The 27,237-nt window shown below is 49.9% G+C and overlaps 1 protein-coding gene and 1 long non-coding RNA gene across 5 annotated transcripts in view; one reads left to right on the top strand and one right to left on the bottom strand.

The window, feature by feature from the left end:
* Positions 1 to 27,237, top strand: part of LOC140395504 (receptor tyrosine-protein kinase erbB-4-like) — a 1,530,197-nt gene that overhangs the window by 200,420 nt on the left and 1,302,540 nt on the right. The gene's annotated exons all lie outside the window — the stretch shown is intronic.
* The window catches only part of LOC140395509 (uncharacterized), a 94,690-nt gene continuing 72,445 nt past the window's right edge, over positions 4,993 to 27,237 (bottom strand). Inside the window, exon 2 of the long non-coding RNA XR_011936224.1 lies at positions 4,993 to 5,829. This is a non-coding gene — a long non-coding RNA (uncharacterized lncRNA). The remainder of the gene's footprint in view (positions 5,830 to 27,237) is intronic.

Genomic DNA, 27,237 nt, shown 5'->3' on the forward strand with positions numbered 1-27,237 from the left:
CTTATTCAAGCATTGATGCATGATAAAGTTCATATTACTGGTATTTAGGAAGATCAATAGACTTACAACACCTGAATCTATTATAATAAATCAAATTAACCAAATGCATAATGCACTGATGCAGAACAACATGATTTGTATGCTCAGAACAAATGTATTTAGGTGCAATTTGACTGCTGACTTGCTGAAATGGTCCTTATTTGGTCAGATGCCGAGGTGTATGCCTCTTTTAGACACTCAGACTAAAAAACCATAAACAATACGCCTTCTCTTGGTTTTGTAGCTGCTGGCTGCCAGCTTTCTGGTGTTGGCACCCATACTCAAAATATTGTCACCATGGCATTATAAGGTCACTTTTTATTTTCTTGCTTCAAAGCGAGTGAGCAAAAAGAGAGGCTTGCATTTATTTAGCACATTTCTCAATGTTGCAAAATGCTTTGCAGCCCAGTAAAATACTTTTGAAGTGTACTCACTGTTGTAATATCAGAAATTTGGCTGCAAATTTGCACATAGGCAAGTTCCCCTCCAGTGGCAACGTGATAAATGTCCAGATAATATGTGTTGAGTGATTTTGGTTCAAAAATGAAAGATGCTTTTACATAGCAACATTTAAGTACTTTCAAAGTGCAATTGCTGTTGCAATGGAAGAAAAGCATCAGGAAAGTTGCACACAGCAAGCTCCCCCATATAATGATGTGATTACAACCAGATTATCGGTTTCTGTCATTTTGATTAAGGAGTAAATATTGGCCATGGCTCTGGGAAAACCCCCAAGCTCTTCTTCCAAATAGTGCCATGGGATCTTTTGTGTCCACCAGATAGGGCCTTGACTTAAGAGCTCATCCAAAAGACACACCTCCAACAGTACAGCAGTCCATCAGTGCCGCACTGGAATGCCAGCCTGGACTGTTGCCTTCAAGTCCTGGAGTGGGACCTGAACCCACAACCTTCCACCTCAGAGCCAAGTGTACTACCACTTGAACTATAGCTGGCATTCTACAATTAAATTGACACTGGGGGATAAATATTGACCACCACACGGGGAAGAACTCTCTTCTTTGAAATATGTTGTGGCATCTTATTGCCATCGGGGTTATATGCTCATCACTGATATGGGACTCAACCCACAACTTTATGATTCAATTGGAACCTTCCGACCTAACAGAGACTGGGGTCATTCAACTGTGTTTTTAAGTATTACATGTGAAAAGGCAGTGTACTACCTCCTCTGAGTTCCCTCTATGTTAATTGAGACATTTAGAAAACATTATATCAAAGGTGGAGGAACACAGATAAGCCTGTTATCAATATCAACACTGTATTGGTGTTATCCTGTTTGAGGAGGAGATCAAGATACTCAATAGCAAGAGGATTTTCAATAATATGAAATGACTTTAACGTTGCCACAAGCTAAATTGTAGTAATCTTACCCCATGAACTTTATGGATTTCATGAGTGTCGACCTGATGTATTACCAAGTCTTCGAGAACTGGTGCAGCATTCAAATCCATAGCCATATTTCTGCAGGTTCTTATCAATGGACTCAATGTCCTACCAGCTGAGAGTGCATGTTCTCCATGCTGCGATGAACTAAGGCATTTCATTTTGAAAATTGCTGACATGGATTGCCTTTTTGAATCAGTTTGGTCTGAGAATTTGTCTGTTTAGAAAAAAGCCTCAGTTGTGACATTCATGCATGGAATCCTGCAGAGGTCTGACACACCTCACTCACGTATTGGTCAGGGGAAGTTCACTCCAGTCAAGGTATCTGGCATGGAACACATGATGAAGAGCCAGCTATCTGGCAGGCACAAAGAAGGTCTGTCTGAAGAGATTATATTTATTTCAAACTAAAGACAGAAAATGCTAGCTGGGGTTTTCTAATTTGGGGATTCTATACTTTTCATTTGTCCTTTAATTTCACAGCCAATTAAATATCTTTTGGTGTGTCAATACTGTTGCACTGTAGGAATGGCAGAGGCCAATTGCTGCACAGCAAGCTCCCACAAATAGCAATATGATAAATGCCCAGATCACCTGCCGAACCAGATGTCTTGAACCAAGACACCGGCGACAACTCTGCTGTTCTTCTCCAAATTATTCTCTGGAATCTTTTACATCCGTCTGAGGGGACAGATGTGGCCTCGGTTTAAAGTCACATCTGAAAGATGTTCAGCTCTTTGGAGAAAATAAGGGACCCATTATCAGTGGTCCAAAAGAACCTGTTTCAAAATTGTAGATGCAGGAAAGACATTGATTTTTGTTCCACCAAATAAACATATCAGTGCTATCATTTGTCCTCTTAACAGCCAGGTACAAGACCAAGTTAAAGCAGATGTGTCGCAGATCATAGTCCATAGAAAATACAGCACAGAACAGGCCCTTCGGCCCACGATGTTGTGCCGAACTTTTGTCCTAGATTAATAACAAATCAATCTACACCCCAGCATTCATCCCAGAAGTTAATTCATTGTAGCGTGTCTGGAATTGAGGCTGGACAGTTTTGTTCACGCTGGATCAGTGTAATATATTCAGGGGTTGGTAATGGACGGTACAATGGCTGGATTAAAACAGCTTCTTTTTCACAACAATATTAAGGACATACAATATTTACTGTCTGGATGACTGAAAACATTCACAGCCTTAGAGATACTGCAAGGCAGTTTCATGGAAATCTTTATATATCTGTTAATCTTTGTGAAAATCAGCTCCCAGTACTTTTTCATGGATTATCATTCTTGTTAAATTGCATGTAAAATCAGAAACCTTAGACATAATGGACATAATTTTACCTCAGGCTTCAGGACCTAGTGAGGGATGAAATGGGATCTGATCCCCTACCAATTGGCCGTGGGACCAGCTCAGTTATTTTTCCAGAAACAGGCCTCTAACTGGTCACCTTTAGGCTCACCGTCCAATTAAGGGTTACAGGTAGGATATGGATATGGCCAGCACATGCAAAGCACCAGTAGCTAACAACCCTCAATAATCTCACCAGGACAGGTAGGCGCTGCTGAAGAAAGTTGGGGATCAAGAGGTGCCTCAACATAGAGGTGTCTTTGGAAAGGTGAGTTTAAAATTAAGGATCAGATCAGTCAAGGTGGCTGGCCCTATAGAATTTACAGTGCAGAACGAGGCCAATCGACCCATTGAGTCAGCACCGGCCCTTGGAAAGGGCACCCTACCCAAGCCCACACCTCCCCGTAACCCCACCCCACCTATTTGGACACTAAGGGCAGTTTATCATGGCCAATCCACCTAACCTGCACCTCTTTGGACTGTGGGAGGAAACCGGAGCCCCCGGAGGAAACCCACGCAGACACGGGGAGAACGTGCAGACTCCACACAGACTCCCTCCTGGATGACTAGTTGGGGCTTCACGGTGGTTTTCCCTGCACACAGCTTCCTGTTTGGATCATGGAGCATCAAGCATTGATGGTGTTTTCGATACCACAGGGAGGCCACCTCCATGAAGCTGGCAGGCTCCCCCTGCAACGTGGAGCTGCTCCGCCAACTTCGAAATGCTCGGTAGCCACTGAGGAATCAACCCAAAGTAGGTCATTGATTATTTAAACTGGTTGCCTCTGCTCGACACACAGCACACCCTGCTGCTGGGAAACTTCCTTAAGCAGTGGGACTGCACCCGAAAGGCATCCCAAAAGCTTGCTCAAAAAAAGTAGGTATAAAGATTGCCTTAAATAAGTAGAGAGGAGGGGAGCCTAAGGAGTGAATTCCAGAGCTTGTGGCTGAGGCAGCTCAAGACACAGCCTCCATTGATGGAGCAAAGAAAATCTGAGATTCGTGGGATGCAGGAATTGCAGGAACGCAGTTATCTTCCAATAGAAGTTGTTCTTGTGTTTTACATTAATAGAACCTGTTGGACATCCCTTGAGTTATCTTAAGAGTTTCCTTGAATCGTCGAAGCATGAGTCCATCCTTTCAATTCATTGTGAAACCAAAGTGAACTATTTTGTACTACATGGAGCTCAGTTGAGAAAGAGTGTGTTCAAAGAAAATTGCAATCTAACATCTATGTGAATTTAATTCTGCAGTGGTTGTAGTCCTTCTGAAAACAAAATTGCACCTACTGAGTCCTTCAGACTGCTATCTTCATTCAATCTGTCAGTTTGTCACTCAGTGACATGTTGGTAATGTGTGTGTGCCAGATAAATGAAGTACGTCCACTGACACTTCACACCTGACACAGAAGATGACATTTTTTAGATTGAAAGGAAAAAGTTGGATTTTGAAAAAAAAATTCCTTTTTAAAAAGAATACCACCTCCCTCTCTTTGGGTTGTCACCTGGAATTATAGCCAGCAATTCCAGTCTACTGCAAATAGAGATCTCTCAGTGTGATCTTCGCAAGTCTCTGAGGTTTTAAATTGTGCCCTCATCCTAGTCCTCATATTGAAACAATGTTTTGCTGCTCCTTGAAGGTTTGCCGCGGGACCTTTTGCATCGACTGAACGAGGATGGACAGTGTCAGCCTATTTCTGTTCAAGTCACTGAAGTGGGATCGAACCCACAGCTGTCTGGTTCAGATGGCTATGAACTGAGCCATAGATATCACTACAAACGTAAATGTACTCAATTCTCGTTTATGTAGCATATCTGCTTGCCATGCCTGACTTTCAACACTCTGCCACTTGAGCAACATCCTTGGCCGCTATTTACAATATAATAATCCTTTTGCTTCCTTTACATGCACGTCTCGATAGCCCTCATTCCAATCTGAACACATCCACATTCTTTCCCCAGCAGGGGTCACTGAATGGCTATCAAGATTGTAAGTAACCCTGGCTGGCTCCCTTTCTCTACCTGCCTCCCCGGTTGAGCTCAGCTGCCTCCATTTTGACCCCTGTTGCTCGTTTTAGCCTTAGTTTAATTACTCTTGTTCTATCACCTTTGCTCTTGAGTCGCCAGGTATCTTTCTGATACCGCCATGTGGTTCAAGTCCGAGTAATGATCAATAATCCAACACACCGCTTAGTAAGAGTTAAATCATTTATTACATACAGTAATCAATACTTATACATTAATTCTACTTCTAAGCTACTTCCTACAACTAACAGGCCAATACTTAACTTTGGAAATAGCCCACCAGGTCAGGGAAACGAATGGCCTTTCGTATGGGTTCTGAGCCTGCGGGATTCAAAGCGGGTACAGGTCGATAGTCAGGAGTGCCTATCTCATAGCGAGCGTTGGAGTAAGACTTACAGTTCTTGCGGCTGTTGTAGAAGGTCAGCAGAAGGGTCTCGAAGGGTGCGGAGAGGAGAAGAGAGAAGGGTCGATTTGAACTTGGACTCTATTCTTATAGTCTCCAGGGGCTTCCCGCCTTTTGGGGCGGACCCTGTACCTGGTTCCAAGTGATTGGACTTCGTCCCAATCACTTGGTTCGATATTCTCCAATGCTGGAGCTATTCCTTGATCGATGGGCGGTTTTGGGGTGGTCATTCACCTCTCTTTGTGTCGGCTCCTGCTGGCGCCGAAATGTCTGTGTTGGCTTTGTGTGTCTAATTTGTAGCATATTGTTCCCGGGGATTGCTAATTAGTATTCAGATGGCTGGTGTGTTGTTATGTTGATGGCTGCAGGTATCGATTCTGTCTGGCCTCCCCAGAGGCGAATACACAGTTTTGCCTGCAGCTGCCTGTTTGAGTCCTGTTGGCTGATTTTCCCATCAGCCTCTTCCGTTTGCTATTTTAAATCGGGGTTTGGCCATTCTAATCGGGAGTTAGCCATTTTAACCGGCTGCACCCCTGAACTGTGACCCTCCTGGTGCATGTGGTTCAATCCTTCGCAACTTTATCCACCAACTGATTCAGGGAGCTACAGGAAAAATAACATTAACATATTGTTAGTATAGTGCAACAAGTGGGAATGAAATGGTGTTAAATTGTACAGGTACATAATTTATTACAAAGACATTTCACATTAGATTTTGCACAAAGGCAACTTGTAGACCTGGGTACAGTGCTGTATTAAGTCCACGGAGGCAGAGACCCCTTCACCAGAATCCCTTTTATTAACAAAACCAACAGCAGTACAAGCATCTGCATTCAGCTTGCTGTCTACACTGGGATTGCAGAGGATCTGACACTTCCTGTTATCTACAAAGAGGTTTCCTGATTGGGCCACTAATCAGGGAACTCGTATTCCAATAGGTCAATCTCAAAGGCCTGGTCTAAGTCATTAAAAGTGCTCTTTCGGAGGATCGGGCAGACTCATAGGGCCAAATGGCTGCCTCCTGCACTGTAGGGATTATGTGATTCTATTATATATGTGATGAACTGTAACACTGTGTATGTACCCTTGTCATCATGTAAGGTGATGTCCCCTTTAAGACCGGGCTTGGAACCCTGGGGAACTCCGCCTCTGGCTCCACCCATCTGGGAGCCGTATATAAGGGGCCGCCTTGTGGGCAGTGCAGCAGTTAGCACACGTCTCGGCACTAGTCTAGTTCTTAGTTTATTAAAGCCTTCTTTACTGTTTACACTCTAAGCGTCATTATTGAGGGTACCACAATATAAATGCAAATGACTGCTGTTCTGATTGTTGATCAGGAGCTGAAGCTGACCTTAACTCTGTGGAAAGTCGGAATTAAATCCAGCAGCTCTCGTCTGTATGCTGTGGGGTCCTGTGTGACCTTTGACAGTGTTTTCCAATTGAAACTTTAATATTTGTAGCAATCCCCTCAAAGTAGCATGAGAAAAGTGCTGATCAAAAAGAAAAACATTCTAGATTTAAAGAACAACAAGTATCCCAAGTGAATGCAATCCCAGATCTTGGGATGGTTTGGATCATCTAGGTGGGTCAAGGAGGAATTTCTAGCTGTTTTGCCTCTAATACAAAGGTTCCCAACTAGTGTGCCGCGATACATTGGTGTGCTGTGAAGGCAAGTGTGCTGCAAAAGAAGGTTCAAAATTGTTACACATTACAAAGCACAAAGAACAGTACAGCACAGGAACAGACCCTGCGGCACTCCAAGCCTGAGCCGATCATGATGCCCATTTAAACTAAAATCTCTGTGATCCGTATCGCTCTAGTCTCATCCTCGTCATGGATTCGTCAAGATGCCTCTTAAACGTTGCTATCGTATCTGCTTCCACCACCTCCCCCGGCAACACGTTCCAAGCACTCAGCACCCACTGTGTAATAAAAAGATGCCTCGCACATCTCCTCGAAACTGTCCCCCTCGCATCTTAAACCTGTGTCCCCGAGTATAATGTAATGTAGTGTAGTGCAATGTAATGTAGTGTAGTGTAATGTCCTCTAGTGTAATATAAAGAAACAAAATCTAGGGCGAAATTCTCCGGAAACGGCGCGATGTCCACCGACTGGCGCCTAAAACGGCGCAAATCAGACAGGCATCGCACCGCCCCAAAGGTGCGGAATGCTCCACATCTTTGGGGGCCGAGTCCCAACCTTGAGGGGCTAGGTCGGCGCCGGACGAATTTCCGCCCCGCCAGCTGGCGGAAAAGGCCTTTGGTGCCCCGCCAGCTAGCGCGGAAATGACATCTCCGGGCGGCGCATGCGCGGGAGCGTCAGCGGCCGCTGACAGCTTCCCACGCATGCGCAGTGGCGGGAGTCTCTTCCGCCTCCGCCATGGTGGAGACCGTGGCGGAGGCGGAAGAGAAAGAGTGCCCCCACGGCACAGGCCCCCCCGCGGATCGGTGGGCCCCGATCGCGGGCCAGGCCACCACCCCCGGGGCCAGATCGCCCTGCGTCCCCCCACAGGACCCCAGAGCCCACCCGCGCCGCCTTGTCCCGCCGGTAAGGTAGGTGGTTTAATTTACACCGGCGGGACAGGCATTTTAGCGGCGGGACTTCGGCCCATCTGGGCCGGAGAATCGCGCGGGGGGGCCCGCCAACCGGCGCGGCGCGATTCCCGCCCCCGCCAAATCTCAGGTGCCGGAGACTTCGGCAACCAGTGGGGGCGGGATTCACGCCAGCCCCCGGCGATTCTCCGACCCGGCGGGGGGTCGGAGAATTTCGCCCCTAATCTTCGTTTTCAACTCCATGGTCGGATCTCCAAGTCCCACGAACGTCGTGCCTCCCATGCATGCGCCAGCTGTGAGTGGGCAGCACATGCACCATTCAGATTGTTTCATGTCGGTGATCCAACCCATTCAAGCGTCGGTTGGGAATGGGCCACACAAGTGCAGTTTGGAATTTTTAACATTGGCCATGCACATGGGCCTAACCGATTTATTACCAACATAAAGGGCGGGATTCTTCGACCATCCGCCGGGTCGCAGAATTGCAGGGGGGCGGCATGAATCCCGCCCTGACGCCGGCTGCCAAATTCTCCGGTGCCGGATTTTTGCTAGCAGCGGCCCCCCGGGCGATTCTCCGCCCCGCGATGGGCCGAGTGGCCGCCCGTTCTCGGCTGGTCCCGCCGGCGTCAATCAAACCAGGTCCGTACCGGGGGGACCTGGCTCTACGGGCGGCCTGCAGAGTCCCACTGTGGCCTGGCCTGCGATCGAGGCCCACCGATCCGCGGGCGGGCCTGTGCCATGGGAGCACTCTTTCCCTTTGCGCCGGTTGCTGTCAACCTCCACGGCCGGCGCGAAGAAGAACCCCCCTGCGCATGCGCTGGGATGATGCCAGCACACGTTGGCGCTCCCGCGCATGCGCCAACTCGCGCCGGCCGGCGGAGGGCCTTCAGCGCCGATTGGCACGGCGGCAAGCCCTCCTAGCTACCTGAATCCCCAAGTATCGAAAGCTCCTTTCCACCCTCCTCAACGGTAGGTCGTCTATCCCTCTTCCCTGATCCTGAGCTGGAAGGGGCTCACCGGGCGAGGATAGCCAAGGCTGATGAGCCGCCAAGGGCGATAGTGGGAAGTTTCCATCGCTTTGCGGACTAAGAAAGTGTTCTGAGATGGGCCAAGAAGGTGCAGAGCAGTAGATGGGAGAATGCGGTGATCCGAGTCTACCAGGATTGGAGCGCGGAGGTGGCAAGGAGGACAGCTGGCTTCAACTGGGCCAAGGCTGTGCTGCACAAAAAAAGAGTCAGGTTCGGCATGCTGCAGCCTGCGTGACCGTGGGTCACTTATCAGGACCGACACCATTATTTTGAAACGCCAGAAGAGGCTTGGACCTTTATCCAAACGGAAAAATTGGACTCAAACTGAGGGGCTGTGGTTGTAGGGGGGATGTTGGTTGTATACAGGGTTGTAAATATGGGTAAAGAATATTTCATGGGTGGGATGATGGATGGGGATGTGGGAAGAGTTCTAGTTAAAATTCTTTTTTTTTCTGTAGACAAGATGAAGGGGAATATGGGCGTCGGTGCTGGAGGGAGGTGAGACTCGGGGATGGGGGAACTGGGACAATGGCCGCAACAGGAGCTGCGTCACAGGGGGCGGGGCTGGCTCAGGAAAGCGCGGGCTTTTTCCCGTGCTAGGGGGGGGGGGAGAGATGGAGGAAGGCAAGAAGGAAGAGAGACTCCCACACGGGGAGATCAACGGGAAGGTGGGGGAAGCCAGGGTCAGCAGAAGTCAGCTGACTCACGGAAGTAATATGGGGGGAGCAAAAGTGCTAGATGCGGATCTAGCAGGGAGGGGGAGGGAAGGGGGGGGAGAGGGGGGGACATCAGGGCTGCTGCTGCACTGTCCGAGGGGGAACTGAACATGGAAGAGATGGTCGGGGCAGGGGTTCCCCGTCTGGGGGACTGGAGGGTGCAGGAGGCGCGGGCACGGGACTGGCCTAAGATAGGAGATGGCTAGTCGGCGGGGGCGGGGAGGGGGGGGGGGGGTGGTGGTGGTTGGGGGGGGGGTAGGGGGTAGCCCCCCAATCCGGCTGATCACGTGGAATGTGAGAGGCCTAAATGGGCCGGTTAAGAGGGTCCGAGTGTTCGCGCACCTAAAGGGACTGAAGGCAGATGTGGCCAGGCTTCAGGAGACACATCTGAAGGTAGCAGATCAGGTCAGGTTAAGGAAGGGATGGGTAGGACAGGTGTTCCATTCGGGGCTGGATGCGAAGAATAGAGGGGTGGCAATATTGGTGGGGAAGCGGGTGTCGTTTGAGGCCAAGAACATAGTAGCGGACAATGGCGGTCGATACGTGATGGTGAGCGGTAGGTTGCAGGGGACGGAGGTGGTACAGCGGCAACACCGCCGGCCTAGGCCCTGAAGGTGCGGAGGAGTGGTTCACGTCACTCCTCTGCGCCGGTACGGCCCACCCCGCCGAGTAGCGGAGATTCCCGCCCAAAACATTCTGAACCGCGCATCTACAGCCTTTTCCTGGCTGCCGCATGCACAAGGGATACCAGGGGTGGGATTCTCTCAGCCCGGGGCTGGGCCGGAGAATCCCCGCGACCGGCGCGAATCGCACCACGCCACACCACGCCGGCCCGCGATTCTCCACAGAGCGGAGAATCGGCGCCGGGGTGGTTGGTGCGCGCCGGTCGGGGACGCTCTACGTAGCTGACCTGCCAGTTCTCGGCCCGGGATGGGCCGAGTGGCCATCATAAAAACACCGAGTCCCGCCCGCGCTGTCCACACCTGCTCTCAGCTGGCGGGAACTCTGCGTTGAATGGTTGGGTGGCGGCCTGTAGGGCGGGCCTCCGATGTGGCCTGGCCCACGATCGGGGCCTACCAATCGGCGGGCCGGCCTCTCTGGCTGGGGGCCTCTTTTCCTATGCGCTGGCCCCTGTAGTCCTGCACCATGTTGCATCGGTGCCGGCGAGTTGAAGGAGGCCATTGCGCATGTGCGCGTTGGCGCTGGCACCACTATGCATGCGCGGATCCTGCGGTGCCCAGTTCACGCCGGGATCGGGAGCTGGAGCGGCGTCAACCGCTCCAGTGCCCTGCTGGCCCCCTACAGGGGCCAGAATTAGTCGTCGGGTTGGCCCGTTCACGCCGTCGCAAAACGCGATGGCGTTTACGATGGCGTGGACACTCTGCTGCGGGATTGAAGAATCCCGCCCCAGGTTCTTTTCGAATTGGAGATGCCGATCATGGAGGTGAAGGCAACGGCCTCATGTGCCTGCACAAAAAGCAAAACAACAAAAGTGGGCAAAAGCCTGGGAGAAATGAAGGAGACAGGGTGAGGTTGAGGAAGAAAACAGGAGGAAAGGCAGGGAGACATTATTAAAAAACAATGTTGGGCAGCATGGTGGCACAGTGGTTAGCAGCGATACCTCACGGCATCAAGGACCCGGGTTCAACCCCAGCCCTGTCTCTGTCCATGTGGAGTTTGCACATTCTCCCCGTGTCTGAGTGGGCCTCGCCCCCACAACCCAAAGATGTGCAGGATAGGTGGATTGACCACACTAAATTGCCCCTTAATTCGAAAACAAGAATAGACAGGATTCTGACCAGAAATCTGGTGCAGTGCAACTCCGGGATTCTCTGTCTCGCCAGCCGGCCAATTGGGTTTCCCATTGTGGGCATTCCCATGCCATCGGGAAGTACCCGGGTTGCTGGCGCAACGGAGAATCCCGACAGCGGAGAATCCAGCCCAATGTTCCCAGTAAGGGAGAAGACAGCGGTAAGAAACAGGACCAATACAGTTCAGAAAAGGAGATATTGGACGGGATTCTCCGTTGGCTGAGGACGAAATGGGAAAACGCGATTGGGCAGAGAATCGGTTCCAACGCCAAATCGCAATTCTCCGTCACCTCAACAACGGCGTCAAAGCGGTCCAGAATGCACATGCAGTAAACACCGTTTGCATATTATTAGCGGGCCTGACCTGGCATTCTCCGGGGGCTCCGCGATTCACTGCCATCGATGGGCCGAATTCCCGATGGCGAGTTTCACTTGTGCTTTTAAAAATCATGAAAATTGTGTCATTGTTGATGAGGGAGAGAGAGGGGGTACAGACAGTGTTCAACATGGCCATAGTTTGCTGACAATTGTGCCAGGGTGGATTGGCATGGAACACCATTGCCACAGCCTGTGAGGCAGCCATGCAGCTGTGCACATCGTTGACTGCCCACTGTGAACCTAGGGCCACAGGTCGTATGCCCCCCCCCCCCCCCCCCCCCCCAGGGCACCCCCCGAGGTGACCTCTGGCCCCAGCTGACCTGTCAGCGGGATGGGCCTGCTCCAATGCAACCAGTGCCACCTTATTGGCTGGATTGAGTGTGTATGGGAGTGAATTGTGTGTACGTGGCTGCAGCTTGTCAGACTCCCGAGTCAATCAGGGATCCGGTGGATCCCGCACCATTTTTCATTGGAATCGATTATGTTCCACGTGGCACTGGTGCTAATCCCTCCACAGTCGCTGAATCAGTCCAGGTTCGGTGCCAGTTTTGCTGCTGTGAAAGTCCACGAATCCTGCCTCAGCGTCAACACGTAATCTCAAGAATGGAGAATCCAGCCCATTGTATTTGACATGCAAGTTAAGAAAGCTCAGTCTTTCATTGTAAACTTCTTAAACTAATGACAATTGCATTAAATGGTGGCTTGGCATGTTTTAGGAGGTTTTAGAGAGAAAAGGCTTTTGCGAGAGGACAGTTCAGTTGGAGAAAATAGGAGGTTACCTCAAAATCTTTTATAATATAAAAGTACGCCATGCTGTAAAAAGGCTCTAATGAGCCTGGGTTTTTTGGTGCTTTACCTTCCCTCCAAAAATCGCCTTGTTTTGTCTGGGATGAAGAATGCTGTGATGCACAAGGAACCACAGTTGTGGTTGGATATCTGTCGATCATTGTTCATTATCACATGTACGAGGTAATAATCTCATTTAGCACATGTCAGTGCTGGTGGGAATTCCCGGGGCTCTTTTTGTTTCAGGACCACACTGGGTGACACATTTGCCCACTCTCCCTCCCAGGCAGATGCCAAAATGATCTTTCTAAAGAGAGTTGAGTAATTGAAGTGAGAAACATTGGTCTCTTATGCATTTCGGATCATATCCCTGCGGTTGAATTTGAGCTAACACAGTATGTTACAGTAACCCACTTGAGATGCATCACTGTAGCAAATCTGTCAAACAACATGGAAATCTTCTTTTCATTTGTTCGACTGTTTCAGTGCTTACTCTGCAGACTTCTTCCATTGAGCCTATTTAAAATCCTCTAACACATAGGTTACGAAGAATATCTTTCAGGGGAGCAAAACGTCAGCTGTGGCTCAGTTGATAGCAAGTCGCAAGGTTCTGAAATCAAGTCCCACTCCAGGTCTTGAGCACAATGCCCAAGGCTGACATGCCAATGTAGTACTGAGGGAGGGCTGCACTGTCACAGGTCTCGTGACTGGGACATTTAACAGAAGTCCCATCAGCCTGCTTTGGTGGATGTAAAACATCTAGTGGCAATGTTTTGGAGAAGAGTAGGGAAGTTATCTTTCATGTCCTGGCGACTTTTAAATCCTCAATCGACATCACAAAAACAATTGTTGTGGTCATTATCACATTGATGTTTGTGGGGTTTGCTGAGCGCAAATTGGTTGTTGCATTTCCTCTGTTCCAACAGTGACTACTGTTCAAAACATGCTCCATTGATTGAAAAGCACTTTGAGAAATCCGATGGTCAGAAACCACGCAGTGAAAGGGCAAGTCTTTTTTTCATGGTTCAGGACGTTTTTACACCTTCAGATTTCCCTCCTATTGTTATCGGAATGTCCCTCTGTGTTTGTATGGCTAACCGCATATTTCCAGTTTACCACTGTTCAGAATGGAACAGTGACACAGTGGCTGCGCAGTCACATGTCAATGGGACAAGTGTTGTCACTGCTGCAACGCAAATCATAGACTCACAACAGTGCAGAAGGAGGCCATTCGGCCCATTGAGTCTGCACCGACTTGAAGAAGGTTTAGATGTGACCAGTGGATGAAATGTGAAGCTATGTGAAAACATTGAAGTAGCTCAGGCTCCGCAGTTTAGAGAGAGGAAAGTCGGATCTACAAATTCTCACATGGCACAGGAAAGGGAAACACACATTATTACTGGGAAGTAATTGCAGAAGGTGAGGGCCGGGATTCTCCCCTACTTGGCGGGGCGGGGGGTCCTGGTGGGATGGACTGGCGGGAACCACTCCGGTGCCTGGCCGCCCCAAAGGTGCAGATTTCTTGAGGGGCTAGGCCAGTGCCGGAGTGGTTGGCGCGTCGCCAGCTGGCGGGAAAGGCCTTTGGCGCGACGCCAGCTGGAGCCGAAGGGACTGCGCCGGGTGGCAGAAATCCGCGCATGCGTGGGAGCGTCAGCGGCTGCTGATGTCACCCCTGCACATGCGCAGGGAGGGTGTCACTTCCGCATCGGCCAGCGCCGAGGCTGTGGCCGAGGCGGAAGGAAAAGAGTGCCCCCACGGCACAGGCCGCCCGCGGATCTGTGGGCCCCGATCGCGGGCCAGGCCACCGTGGGGGCACCCCCTGGGGCCAGATCGCCCCGCGCCCCCCCCCCCCCCCCCCCAGGACTCCGGAGCCTGTCCGCGCTGCCAGTCCCACCAGTGAGATGGATGGTTTGATTCACGCCTGTGAGACTGGCATGACAGCAGTGGGACTTCGGCCCATCGCAGGCCAGAGAATCTCCGGGGGGGGGGCCCGCCGACCGGCGCGATTCCCGCCCCCGCCAAATTTTCGGTGCCGGAGAATTCGGCGGCCGGTGGGGGCGGGATTCACGCCGCCCCCCGGCGATTCTCCGACCCGGCGGGTGGTCGGAGAATCCCGCCCGAGATCTCAGGCACCAATTTCAATTCAGGAAAAGTAAAGCTGAGAGGAGATATCAGCAAAAATGTTTCCTCAATGGCTGTCTCCTGTTTGGAGCTACCACCCTGGGCAAAGTAAGAGGGACTAAAACATTCGGGTCATACAAAGTACAACCTGATGGTCAGGCAAGATGACAGAACGAGGTGTGTTGCTGAGGCGAATGATCTCTTCTTTGCCTGTGATTTGTATTCTCGCTAGCCATGTAAAGAACTGGGAATGCCGGAAACGGACTTTAAAGAAAACACAGAAAATACTGGAGATACATTGTAGGTCCTCCATCACCTTGAAAGGAGAAAAGACAGATTCATGGGGCGCCATTCTCCGACCCCCCGCCGGGTCGGAGAATGGCCGTTGGGTGCCGTGAATCCCGCCCCCGCTCCCGCCGAAGTCTCCGGTACCGGAGATTGGGCGGGGGTGGGAATCGGGCCGCGCCGGTTGGCGGGACCCCCCCCGCTCAATTCTCCGGCCCAGATGGGCCGAAGTCCCGCCCAGAAATTGCCTGTCCCGCCGGCGTAAATCAAAGCTGGTATTTAGGACGGGCCAGGCGGCGTGAGCGGGCTCCGGGGTCCTGGGGGGGGCGCGGGGCGATCTGACCCCGGGGGGTGCCCCCACGGTGGCCTGGCCCGCGATCGGGGCCCACCGATCCGCGGTCGGGCCTGTGCCGTGGGGGCACTCTTTCCCTTCCGCCTTCGCCACGGCCTCCACCATGGCGGAGGAGGAAGAGACTCTCCCCACTGCGCATGCGCGGGAAACTGTCGGTGGCCGCTGACGCTCCCGCGCATGCGCCGCATTTCCGCGCCAGCTGGCGGGGCACCAAACGCCATTTCCGCCAGCTGGCGGGGCAACAAACGCCATTTCCGCCAGCTGGCGGGGCGGAAATCCCTCCGGCGCCGGCCTAGCCCCTTAATGTTGGGGCTCGGCCCCCAAAGATGCGGAGCATTCCGCACCTTTGGGCCGGCGCGATGCCCGTCTGATTGGCACCGTTTTGGGCGCCAGTCGGCGGACATCGCGCCGTTGGGGGAGAATTTCGCCCCAACTTTCTGGGCGGGACTTCGGCCCATCTGGACCGGAGAATTGAGCGGCGGTCCCGCCAACCGGCGTGGCCCGATTCCCGCCCCCGCCCAATCTTCGGTACCGGAGACTTCGGCGGGGGCGGGATTTACGGCGCCCAACGGCCATTCTCCGACCCGGCGGGGGGTCGGAGAATGACGCCCCTGGTACTTCAAAACACCAAATTAAACAAATATTTTAAAAATAAATTTCGAGAACCCAATTCTTTTTTCCAATTAAGGGCCAATTTAGCGTGGCCAATCCACCTACCCTGCACACCTTTGGGTTGTGGGGATGAGACCCACGCAGACATGGAGAGAATGTGCAAACTTCACACGGACAGTGACCCGGGGCCGGGATCAAACCCGGGTCCTCGGCGCCGTGAGGTAGCATTGCTAACCGCTATGCCACCGTGCTGCCCCTAAATTAAACAAATAAGTATTTGCATTTGCATAGTCTTATCAGGGGCGGGATTCTCCGACCCCCCGCCGGGTCGGATAATCGCCGGGGGCTGGCGTGAATCCCGCCCTCGCCGGTTGCCGAATTCTCCAGCACCGGATATTCGGCGGGGGGCGGGAATCGGGCCGCGCCGGTTGGCGGGCCCACCTGCGCGATTCTCCGGCCCGGATGGGCCGAAGTCCCGCTGCTAAAATGCCTGTCCCGCCGGCGTAGATTAAACCACCTACCTTACCGGCGGGACAAGGCGGTGCGGGCGGGCTCCAGGGTCCTGGGGGGGGGGCGCGGGGCGATCTGGCCCTGCGGGGTGCCCCACGGTGGCCTGGCCCGCGATCGGGGCCCACCGATCCGCGGGCGGGCCTGTGCCGTGGGGGCACTCTTTTCCTTCCGCCTTCGCCACGGTCTCCACCATGGCGGAGGCGGAAGAAACCCCCTCCACTGCGCATGCGCGGGAATGCCGTGAGCGCCCGCTGATGCTCCCGCGCATGCGCCGCCCGGAGATGTCATTTCCGCGCCAGCTGGCGGGGCATCAAAGGCCTTTTCCGCCAGCTGGCGGGGCGGAAATTCGTCCGGCGCCGGCCTAGCCCCTTAAGGTTGGGGCTCGGCCCCCAAGATGCGGAGCATTCCGCACCTTTGGGGCGGCGCGATGCCCGACTGATTTGCGCCGTTTTGGGCGCCATTCGGCGGACATTGCGCCGTTTCCGGACAATTCCGCCCCAGGTCACTGAAACATCTCAAGGTACTTCAGACAATTATATTTTTCGTTGGAAAAGATTGTTTTTACAAAAACAGAGATTAAATCTTATTAAAGTAAACTTTGTGACAGTGGAAATCCCAGCAAATGCATGAGAATTCTTGAACACTTATGCATGTGGGTTACAAATTTTGTCCATTCACCTTTAAGCCTGTTTTTTTTTAATGCAGAATGATGACATGAAATTCTTATCTTTACCTTTGTCTCAATGAATTTGCCTGTTCTTCCATTCACCATTCTTGACTGTAAGGATCTTAAATTCCTTTTCTTTGTTCAATCGCAATCCCTGTATCTCATTTTACGGCACCTGATTGAAAGCTATTTGATGCACAATGTTGCTGGAACATTACTCCACCTACACCTAATTTGTATTGTGCTAAATCAGGGAATGTTTGTTGGGTTAGGGCAGGAGGAAATAGCTGCATCTAAACCCACACAGTACATGAATTGGGAGAATATTGATGGGACAATGTAGGGGAACTTTAAAGTTGCACCGTGCCTGGGACTGTTTGGGAGAGTGCGAGGGGAGCTTTACTTTCTAATCCTATGCTGTCCTGTCCTGGCAGTGTTTCATGGGAGAGTATGGAGGAAGTGCTCTGGGAATGTTTGAAGGAACAATGTAGAGGGAATTTTGTATCTAACCAATTTCTGTGCCTGCCCATGAGTGTTTGATGGGAGAGTATAGAGGAAGTTTAATTCTCCATCTAGTCCATATTGCATTTTCCCTGCATGTGTTTGATGAAAAAGTGTAGAGACGGCTTTATTCTTTGTAGCCATTGAACACATTGAGTTGACACCGACCCTCTGCAAGAGCACCGTACCTATGCCCACTCCCCGGCCCTATTCTCGTAACCCCACCTAACCTGCGGATCTTTGAACACTAGGGGGCAATTTAGCATGGCCAATCCACCTAACTGGCACCTTCTTTGGACTGTGGGAGGAAAACGGAGCACCCGGCGGAAACTCACACAAAAACGGGAAGAACGTGCAAACTCCACACAGTTCACACAAGGCTGGAATTGAACCCGGGTCCTGGTTCTGTGAAGCAGCAGTGCTAACCACTATGTCACTGTGCCACCCCTAGCCGTGCTTTGCCTGCCTTGGGTGTGTTTGTTACGAGAATTTCAAAATATATTCTATTTACATCACTTAACTAAACAGATGAAAAAGCCACCAAGCGATTTGCAAAAAAGGGAAATGTATGTAGAGGAGATCATTGAAGTCATACCATCCTTTTCAATCTCCTGTTTGTATGAAGCAGCTGCCTGCACTGGTAGCAGCTCCGTTATTTGCTGGTTCATGACCTCACACTTGGTAGGGAATGGATGAACATACAGCAAGATGGATGTACATGGCTGATGCGACCATCAATTCACACAAGACGATTAGTCGAAGTGAACAGTGGTTTGAATAAGCTAGATCTGTGCCTGCCTGCGACTGCTCTGTACTGAGTGCCGCCTACAGGCTGCAGGTTTATATACCACTCCCGAGGGGGCGGAGCCACAGGCAGAGCCCACAGGGGCATCAACATAATAAAATCCAATACAGTGGTGAATTGCAGTAGCATACGTTCACCACATTCACCCCCTGTTAAAAGTTGAAGTCCAGCGGGGGTGAAGTGGGCTCACATATCGAGTCTGTCCGGAGCCTTAATCATTCTCTGTGATCGCCTCAGCTCCGGCTTCGCTGCGGGCATGGGTGTTGGAATCGTTGACTGGTCGAGAGTGACAGCGCCGAGCTGCGGGTAGCCGGCGTGGTCGGTGGTAACGAGGCGGTCCCAAGATGGTGGCCAAGATGGCGGCCCCCATGAGTCGCACATGGCGAGCTGGGTTGAAGATGGCAGCCAAGATGGTGGCCCCCATGAGTCGCACGTGTCAGGCGGAGTTAAAGATGGCGGCCCCTACGGATAGCACCAGGCGGATGACGGGTCAGAAGGGCACCGGCAGGCACGCAGCCACGCTGCGGGGTCTGCGGGCCTGTGAATCTGTGAGTCGGGCCTGCGATTTTGGAACTTTGGGTCGGGCCAAGCAGACTTTGGCAAAATGTCCTTTCTTGCCACAGTCGCTGCAGGTCGCGGTCCGAACTGAGCAACGCTGCCTGGGGTGCTGGTTCTGACGGCAGAAATAGCAAGACGGCCCCCCGGGTTGGGCAGGCAGCCGCGCGGCACAGGCCTGGAACACCCTTGGGTCGGGTGATGGCCGCGTCTCCGGTGCCCACGAGGAAGTCGCGTGGTCGGAGGGGAAAGCATTTAGGCTCTGGAAGGCTACCTCTGATGAGGTGGATAGTTTTACCGTCTCTTCTAGGTCGAGGGCGCTCTATTCGAGCAGGCGCTGTCTGACATAGTTGGACCGGACTCCAGCCACATAGGTGTCCCGGATGGCAAGTACCATGTGCTGCGAGGCCGTGACGTCCTTGTAGTTACAGTTCTGAGCGAGTACACTCAGGTCGCGTAGATATTCCTCCAGCGATTCCCCGGGGCATTGACGACGTGTGGTGAGGAGATGCCGCGCGAACACTTCGTTCACCGGCCTCACAGAATGTCTTTTCAGGATTGCGAGCGCGTCTGCGTCCTCGATTCGTAAAAAGATTCTGTGGCTTACCCGGGCGTGGTGGAGACTCAGCTTGTGTGCCTCGGTGACGGCGGGCGAGGAGGAGGCCTCAAAGCAGCGGAGCCAATGTGAGAAGATTCCTTTTGCTTCAGCTGCCTGTGGGTCGAGTTCCAGTCGATCAGGTTTGAGGGCGGCTTCCATTGCGATATCTTAGCTTATTAAATTGATGCGACCATCAATTCACATGAGACGATTAGTCGAAGTGAACAGTGGTTTTAATAAGCTAGATCTGTGCCTGCCTGCGACTGCGCTGTACTGAGTGCCGCCTACAGGCTGCAGGTTTATATACCACCGCCGAGGGGGCGGAGCCACAGGCGGAGCCCACAGGGGCATCAACAGAATACAGTACAATACAGTGGTGACTTGCAGTAGCAATATGTTCACCACAATGGCTAAGTTTAAAATTCCAGAGGGCAGCATGGTGGGGCAGTGGTTACCACTGCTGTCTACTGCGTCGAGGACCCCGGGTTCGATCCCAGCCCTGGGTCACTGTCTGTGTGGAGTTTGCACATTCTCCCCGTGTCTGCATGCGACAGACCCCCACAACCCAAAAGGTGTGCAGAGTAGGTAAACTGGCCACGCTAAATTGCCCCTTAATGGGGAAAAAAAGAATTGGCACTTTAAATTAAAAAGAAATGTTAAAAATTCCAGGCCATGAAATGTTATCGGGGCGGGATTCTCCGACCCTCCCTCGACGCCGGCTGCCGAATTCTCCGGCGACGGGGTTTTAGCCGGGGCGGGAATCACGCCGTGCTGGTCGGCGGCCGCTGGCAGTGGCCCCCCCGGCGATTCTCCAGCCTGCGATGGGTCGAGCGCACGCCTGTTTTTGGCTGGTCCCGCTGGCGTAAATCAAACCAGGTCCGCACCGGCGGGACCTGGCTCTACGGGCGGCCTGCAGAGTCCTCGGCAGGGCGCAGGGGAATCTGGCCCCGGAAGGTGCCCCCACGGTGGCCTGGCCCGCGATCGGGGCCCACCAATCCGCAGGCGGGCCTGTGCTGTGGGGGCACTGTTTCCCATGGCGGAGGTTTACAGCAGCCGGCACGGAGAAGAACCCCCCTGCGCATGCGCTGGGATGATGCCAGCAAACGCTGGCACTCCCGCGCATGCGGCAACTCGCGCCGGCAGGCGGAGGCACTTCGGTGCCGGTTGGCACGGCGCCAAGCCCTTCCGCGCCGGCTGGTGCAGTGCAAACCCCGCTGGCGCCGGCCTAGCCCCTGAAGGTGCGGAGGATTCCGCACCTTCCGGGTGGTCCGACGCCGGAGTGGTTCACACCACTCCTCGGCACCGGTACGGCCCGCCCCGCCGGGAAGGGGAGAATCCCGCTCCAGGTCTCTACATTCATATTCCAGCTTCACTATGGGCAGCATTCTACATTGTACGGTTAGAAATATTCCTCATTTCTGAAGGCAAATGGCTGCAGCTTTTGTTGAGGAAACGTAAGCACGTCTGAAAGTTATTAGTGTTGATAATAATGCATGTTGGCATGTAGAAGCAGACAAATTCTTCCCTTTGATGATTTAGTGAGAAATTCTAATTAGAAGTTATGAGCAATACATCAAATCCGCTCTGTTTTTCAGTGGATGTAATTTATTCATTAGTGGGAAAGTGACTCACAAATAGATGTTTAGTTTTGATGCCAAAACTTCTACGAAGGTTACAGGAATGGTCAATAGTATTCTACGTATTTTAATTTAGAGGCTTGTGAATCCGAGGTTACATGTTTTGATGGAGAAGTAAATATTAGTCACTATTATCAATGATATGGAGTCACTATTTGTCGGTTTGGCACACCACTCAATGAGAAATTCATCCCATTGTTGTTTGTGACACCTTCAGCTGTCTTATTAACCTAAGTAACAATGAGAGAGACCAGACTACAAATACCAAATTTTCTGATTAAATCCCATGGGAAGAATATGGAGAAATGTCTATTCAAAGAAGAGTTAGAATGTTGAACTTGTTGCTTTCAAAAGGAAACTGGACGAATGCATGAGAGAAAAGCGAACATAAAGATGCTGAGATGAGGCAGTTGGAATGGGCACAAGTCAATGTGATATATCAGCACCAGCATAGACTAGTTGAGTCGTATGTGCTCTGCGCTGCATGTTGGATGTAATACACTTCAGAAGCATCTGAGATGCCTTGAGGATATAAAAGACTATCGGTGGGATTTTCCACTCCCCCTGTGGCATGTTTTGCGGCAGCGGCAGGATTTTCCAGTTTTGCTACTGTCAACAGGGTTTCCCGTTATTTGCACCCTGTGCCTCTAGGGAACCCGCGGGACGGGGCACAGGGGTGGGGGGGGGTCACCACCGGCCGGACTGGAAAATCCCACTTTAAATGACTGCAAGTTCTTTCCTTTCTGCAATATTCATGGTAACCATGCCCTGCCCATTATTGGACAGTAGAATCATACAGCACAGAAGGAGGCCATTTGGTCCATTGTTCATGTGCCAGTTCGTTAAAGTGCTTAATCCCAGTCCCCTGCCCTTTCCGCATAGCCCTGCAAATATTGCTTTTTTCTTGGCATGCCCTTTGTTGAGAATTGAGGAGTTACACTAGTAAGTTGAGGAGTTATACGAGGGTGGCACTGTGGTTGTCACCACGGCCTCACAGTTCCAGGGACCCGGAAATCAATTCAAGTCTTGGGTGACTGTCTGTGTGGAGTTTGCACATTCTCCCCGTGTCTGCGTGGGTTTCCTCCGGGTGCTCTGGTATCCTCCCACAGTCCAAATTACCCCTTAATGTCCTGGGATGTGCAGGTTAGGTGGAGTTATGGGATAGGATGGGGACTGGGTCTAGGTAGGGTGCTCTTTCAGAGGGTTGGTACAGATCTGATGGGCTGAATGGCCTCCTTCTGCACTGTAGGAATTCTGTGTGTTCGATATTTAGAGGTGCCATCTGTGATTGAAATCGTGACACACTGAGAGTACTCAATAAGAAACACATTTGTAATTTGCTGCATATAGCACACAGAAAAATTATTTACAATTACTGCACCCCAGTATTGAGGAAGCTTTAGTCTGAGAGACACAACAAATAGCCTGTTCAGCAGGACCAACCTCTTTAACCTTACTGAGTACAAAACTCCCACATTGATTCTGTATACACCTCTCGCTGCCTCAGGAAGCCAGATAGCATTATCAGAGACCCCTCCCACCCAGGCATTGCCTTCTTCCAGGCCCTTCCATCAGGCAGAAGGTACAGAAGTCTGAAGACCCGCACATCCAGACACAGGAACAGTTTCTTCCCCACAGCTACAAGACTCCTCAACGACTCCCTTCGGAGTGATCTATTCCCTGTAAGAACACTATTCACGACGCCCTATGCTGCTCTTGCTCATGTGTTTGCTTTGTTTGGCCCCTGGTTCCGCACTGTAACCAATCACTGTTTGTCGATGTACCATTTGTTAATGTTCTCGATTGATTATTCTTTTTGTCTACTATGTACGTACTGTGTACATTCCCTCGGCCGCAGAAAAATACTTTTCACTGTACTTCGGTACATGTGACAATAAATCAAATCAAATCAAATCAAACTCAGCCACAAAGTATGGCTGAGATTTCCTTGTGTCGGCAACAGGCAAATTAAAAGGTACACAGAAATAGTAAATATTTTGGCCGTGAAGTTATGATAACAATCTTTTGATCATCTTTGACTGCTAAATCACAATTATGGATCATCTTATACTAATTGAGGGAGCAGGGTTAGAGCTGATACACATCTCACGAAAAAGCAATACAAATATATAACTTTTTAAAAACTATCATCGTACTCAATATATAAAATAATGCTGCAGTATCTAGCACATCTGAGAGGGATAGAACGCTCAAACAGTGCTTACTAGCCAGTTACATTACACGTTAAACAATACCATCAGCATACAAGGGGGAGACGTGCCTGAACTAGTTTGTGCACAGAAATTCTTCTGTGTCAACATTGCCACCATCACACAATCTGTGGACAAGTTGTGCAGCTCATGCCCAGTCATCCCTCTGTATCTGTTTGGCTAAATTGCTTACAGTCCTTTTTGATAAGCTGCTGTGATGATTCAGCCCTTTGGCAACTGATACAATGTGAGACAAAAGTGCATTGGAAAACATTGCAACAAAAACTTTAAGAACTATTTCAGATTTACTTAAACTGTGCTGTTGTGTTAGCGATTCTCTCATCAATATGTGCAACCTTTTCAACTGCAGTTTTGATTTATGGTAAATTATTCCCAGCAGGTTATACTTCTGTTATCCCTGCACTCCAGGTTTAAGAAAATTAAAATTAAATCTTTAAGGTCACTGGTCTGAAGAGAGTTTTGGAAAAACCTCAAGAAGTTCAACCTTCCATCACCTCAACTGGATTACTGCCAACACGTCACTCCTGAGTTGCTGAATAGGCTGTTGCTCTTGAAGCGATGTAAGATCAGAGAAAGCTGTCATAGGAATTGAAGATTTTCACCTGAAATATTAAGCAGCCTGTTTTACTGATGGAGTTGGAGCTCAAAATCAAGCAAAGCATTGAGGCGATTCCTCGATTGCCATTCCTTAATCTCTTTGATAGCCCAACTTTCTCTTCCTGGTTCCATTGGTTGAGATTATTGATGGTTCTTTCTCCTCATCACTCCTCCTTTAAAAAATAACAATCCTTGATCCCGTATATGTTTGCAAATTGCTGCCCCATTTCTTACCTCCCTTTGTTCCTCGAAGTCCATGAACTGCTGTTGCTACCCAAATCTGTGTCTATCTTTCCTGGAACCATCTGAATCCCTTCAATCAGGCTTCCACCTCGGTCTTGCATGTAAATTGTACATAAGGACCGTCTCATTCTGTAAATATTATGTGTTTTATATGTCTAATTGTTAAATTGTTAAAATTGTAATATTCTTATGAAAATATAAAACAAAAGATTTCCACCCCTGTCAAAGAACCAAAACTGCTCTTATCAAAGCCATAAATTATATTCTATGTGTAGATGAGCAAGGTAAACTTACCCTTCTCAACCTTCTCAAACTGTCTGTATAGCTTTTGACATGGTTGACCACACCATCCTCTAATGTTTCTCCACTGCCGTCCAGTTGGGTGGGCCTACATTCGGCAGGTTCCATTCTTATCTACCCCTTTGTAGCCAGAGAGTCACTTGCAATGGCTTCTCTTCTTCCCTCTGATTCTCCCCAAAGATCTATCCTTGAACCCCTCCTATTTCTCATCTACATTCTGCCCCTTGGCGATTTTGGCTGAATAAAACATCAAATTCCACATGTACGTTGGTAACACCCAGCTATGTCTCACAACACCTCCCTCACTCCCTCTACTCTCTAAATTGTTAGACTGCTGGTCCAACAACCAGTACAGGAGGAGCAGAAATTTGCTCAAATTAAATATTGTGAAGACTGAACCATGAACTTTGTTCCCTTGTAGCCAACTCCATTCCTCTTCCAGGTAACTGTTTGAGGCTGAAGCATACAGTTCACAACCTTTGCTGTCACACTTCGCCTCAAGATGAGCTTCCTACAACATATCTGCACTGACACTAAGGCTGTCTATTCCCACCTTCATAACATTACCCGACTTGGTCCCTACTTCAGTTCATCTGCCACTAAAACCCTCATCTATGCCTTTCTTAGCTCCCGACTTAACTACTCCAATGCACACCCATCCGCCATGCCACTCTGTGAACTTGAAGTTATCCATTCCTCTTGTCTTAACTCACGCCAGGTCCTATTCACTCATTACCCCTGTGCTCACTGTGTCTACATTGGCTCCTGGTTAAGCAGTGCCCTCATTTTAAAATTCTCATCCTTGTTTCCTCATTCCGTCATGACCTCACCCTTCTCTATCTTAATCTCCTCCGCCCCTACACACCTCCATGAAATCTGTGCGCTTGCAGTTTTGGTTTCTCAAATATTTTTATCGCTCCACCTTGACGTTCATGCCTTCAACTGCCTTGAACTCTGGAATTCCCATCCTAAACCTTTCCACTTCTCTGTGTCTCTTTCCTCCTTGAAGACACTCTTTAAAACCTAACTCTTTGACCAGTCTGCTTTATTATGTACTCATGTGGCACCATGCTAAATTCTGTTTGCTCTGTTCCTGTAAAGCCCCTTGGGATGGTTTATCATGTTAAAGGGACTGTGTGTTATTACTTGTTATTTCATGATGCTCTTAGCTGCTTTTTTGATCAGTGACGATTGAACCAAATATATTAATTTAGGTTAAATTGATGCATTGTTTCATAATTTTTGGTTGCCTTTTAGTATTTGAAAGACTTGCATTTATATAACGTCTTTCATGACCTCAGGATGTCCAGAAGCTCTATGAAGCCAGTGAAGTAGCTTTGAAGCAGTCACTATTGCAATGTAGCAACCAATATGCTCAGAAACTCCCACGAATTAAGAACTAGATCTGAATTAAATAAATATAGCTCATAAATAATCGTATGTAAATTACTTTTCTGTCTTTATGGTTATCAATTATTATTTTTAAAATTCCAGTATTGTTTTTTATTCCAGTATTTAAGTTTATATATCAACCATATTTAAGTACTACCATACAAGCCAGACACAGCTCAGGTTCGAAATCTGGGCATTGCTAACTGATTTGAGTGGGAGCACTACAATTGCACTTATTGATGGCAAGGAAATATCAGCCGATGTTTGCAAAGACTTCTGCGGGAAAGGGCATGTTTGCCTGTGGACGTGTATGTAGTGAGAATATTGGCAGGCAGCAACTATAATGTCAAATTGTCTGCCTCTAGCTGCCTATAAGAAGACTGACACCTGTCAAAGTGCCCCCCAGCAGGAGTCAGCACCTTTCGGAGAGTAAGGAAGAAAACGGAAAGCAAAAATAAAAGGGGTGAAAGTGCAACCAAGTGGTGAATATTGTACTGCTCCAGCTAAAAGCAAAAAAAAACTGGCTTGCATAACAAAGCAATCAGAAGGCAACACCGAACCCTGCCCAACCTGAAAATGTTCACGCTTAATCAAATCACTTCACAATTATCAGTGAAAACAAATTGTTCATTTTAGTCTTGTGCTTATTAAAATATAGCTTCAATTTATAATTTATTTCACCAAGAATGAAGAGAACTTTGGACTGAAAGTGTTTTATGTTTTCTGTGTGATTCATTCTGCAGACTGCGAATAAGGGACAGCTATGAATTTGATGAAGTTGGCTTTACAATTATAGCAATTTATTTTACCATTAATTTGACAAGAGTCTAAATGGGATCAGTTAGGGATGAAAATGCTGTTCCATTGCAGGTTTTTCCTTTCTTTTATGTTCATTAAGTAGTGAGTGGGCAACAGCTAACCATTCCTGCACACTGCACTGTAAAGCCCATTCATCATGGCTCAGCTCCATGCCAACTGCTGGGGGAAAAAGGGATAGTTTGTGTTTCTGCATCAAGATGGGTCACAAACATTGGCTGCTGTTGTATTGAAAACACCCACAGCAACTAAAGATTTTTAAAAACTCTGCAAAGCTCAAGGAATCTTATAAATGAACATGCAGCCTGGTGCAGAAGTATGCAAAGGTGTATTGTCTTCTGCTTTCCCCTTTGAGGGGAGGGCTGACTGGTGGTGATTTAACCTGAGGATCACCAGACCTCAGGCGAGGGGCAAAGTTGAGAAGGCGAGGCCTTCCTGAATAACCTCAGGCGGTGCAGGAATTGAACCAACGCTGTTGGCCTTGCTGTGCACCACAAACCAGCTGCATAGCCAATTTA

This window comes from Scyliorhinus torazame, chromosome 2 (assembly GCF_047496885.1).
Source record: "Scyliorhinus torazame isolate Kashiwa2021f chromosome 2, sScyTor2.1, whole genome shotgun sequence".
Lineage (NCBI taxonomy): Eukaryota > Metazoa > Chordata > Chondrichthyes > Carcharhiniformes > Scyliorhinidae > Scyliorhinus > Scyliorhinus torazame.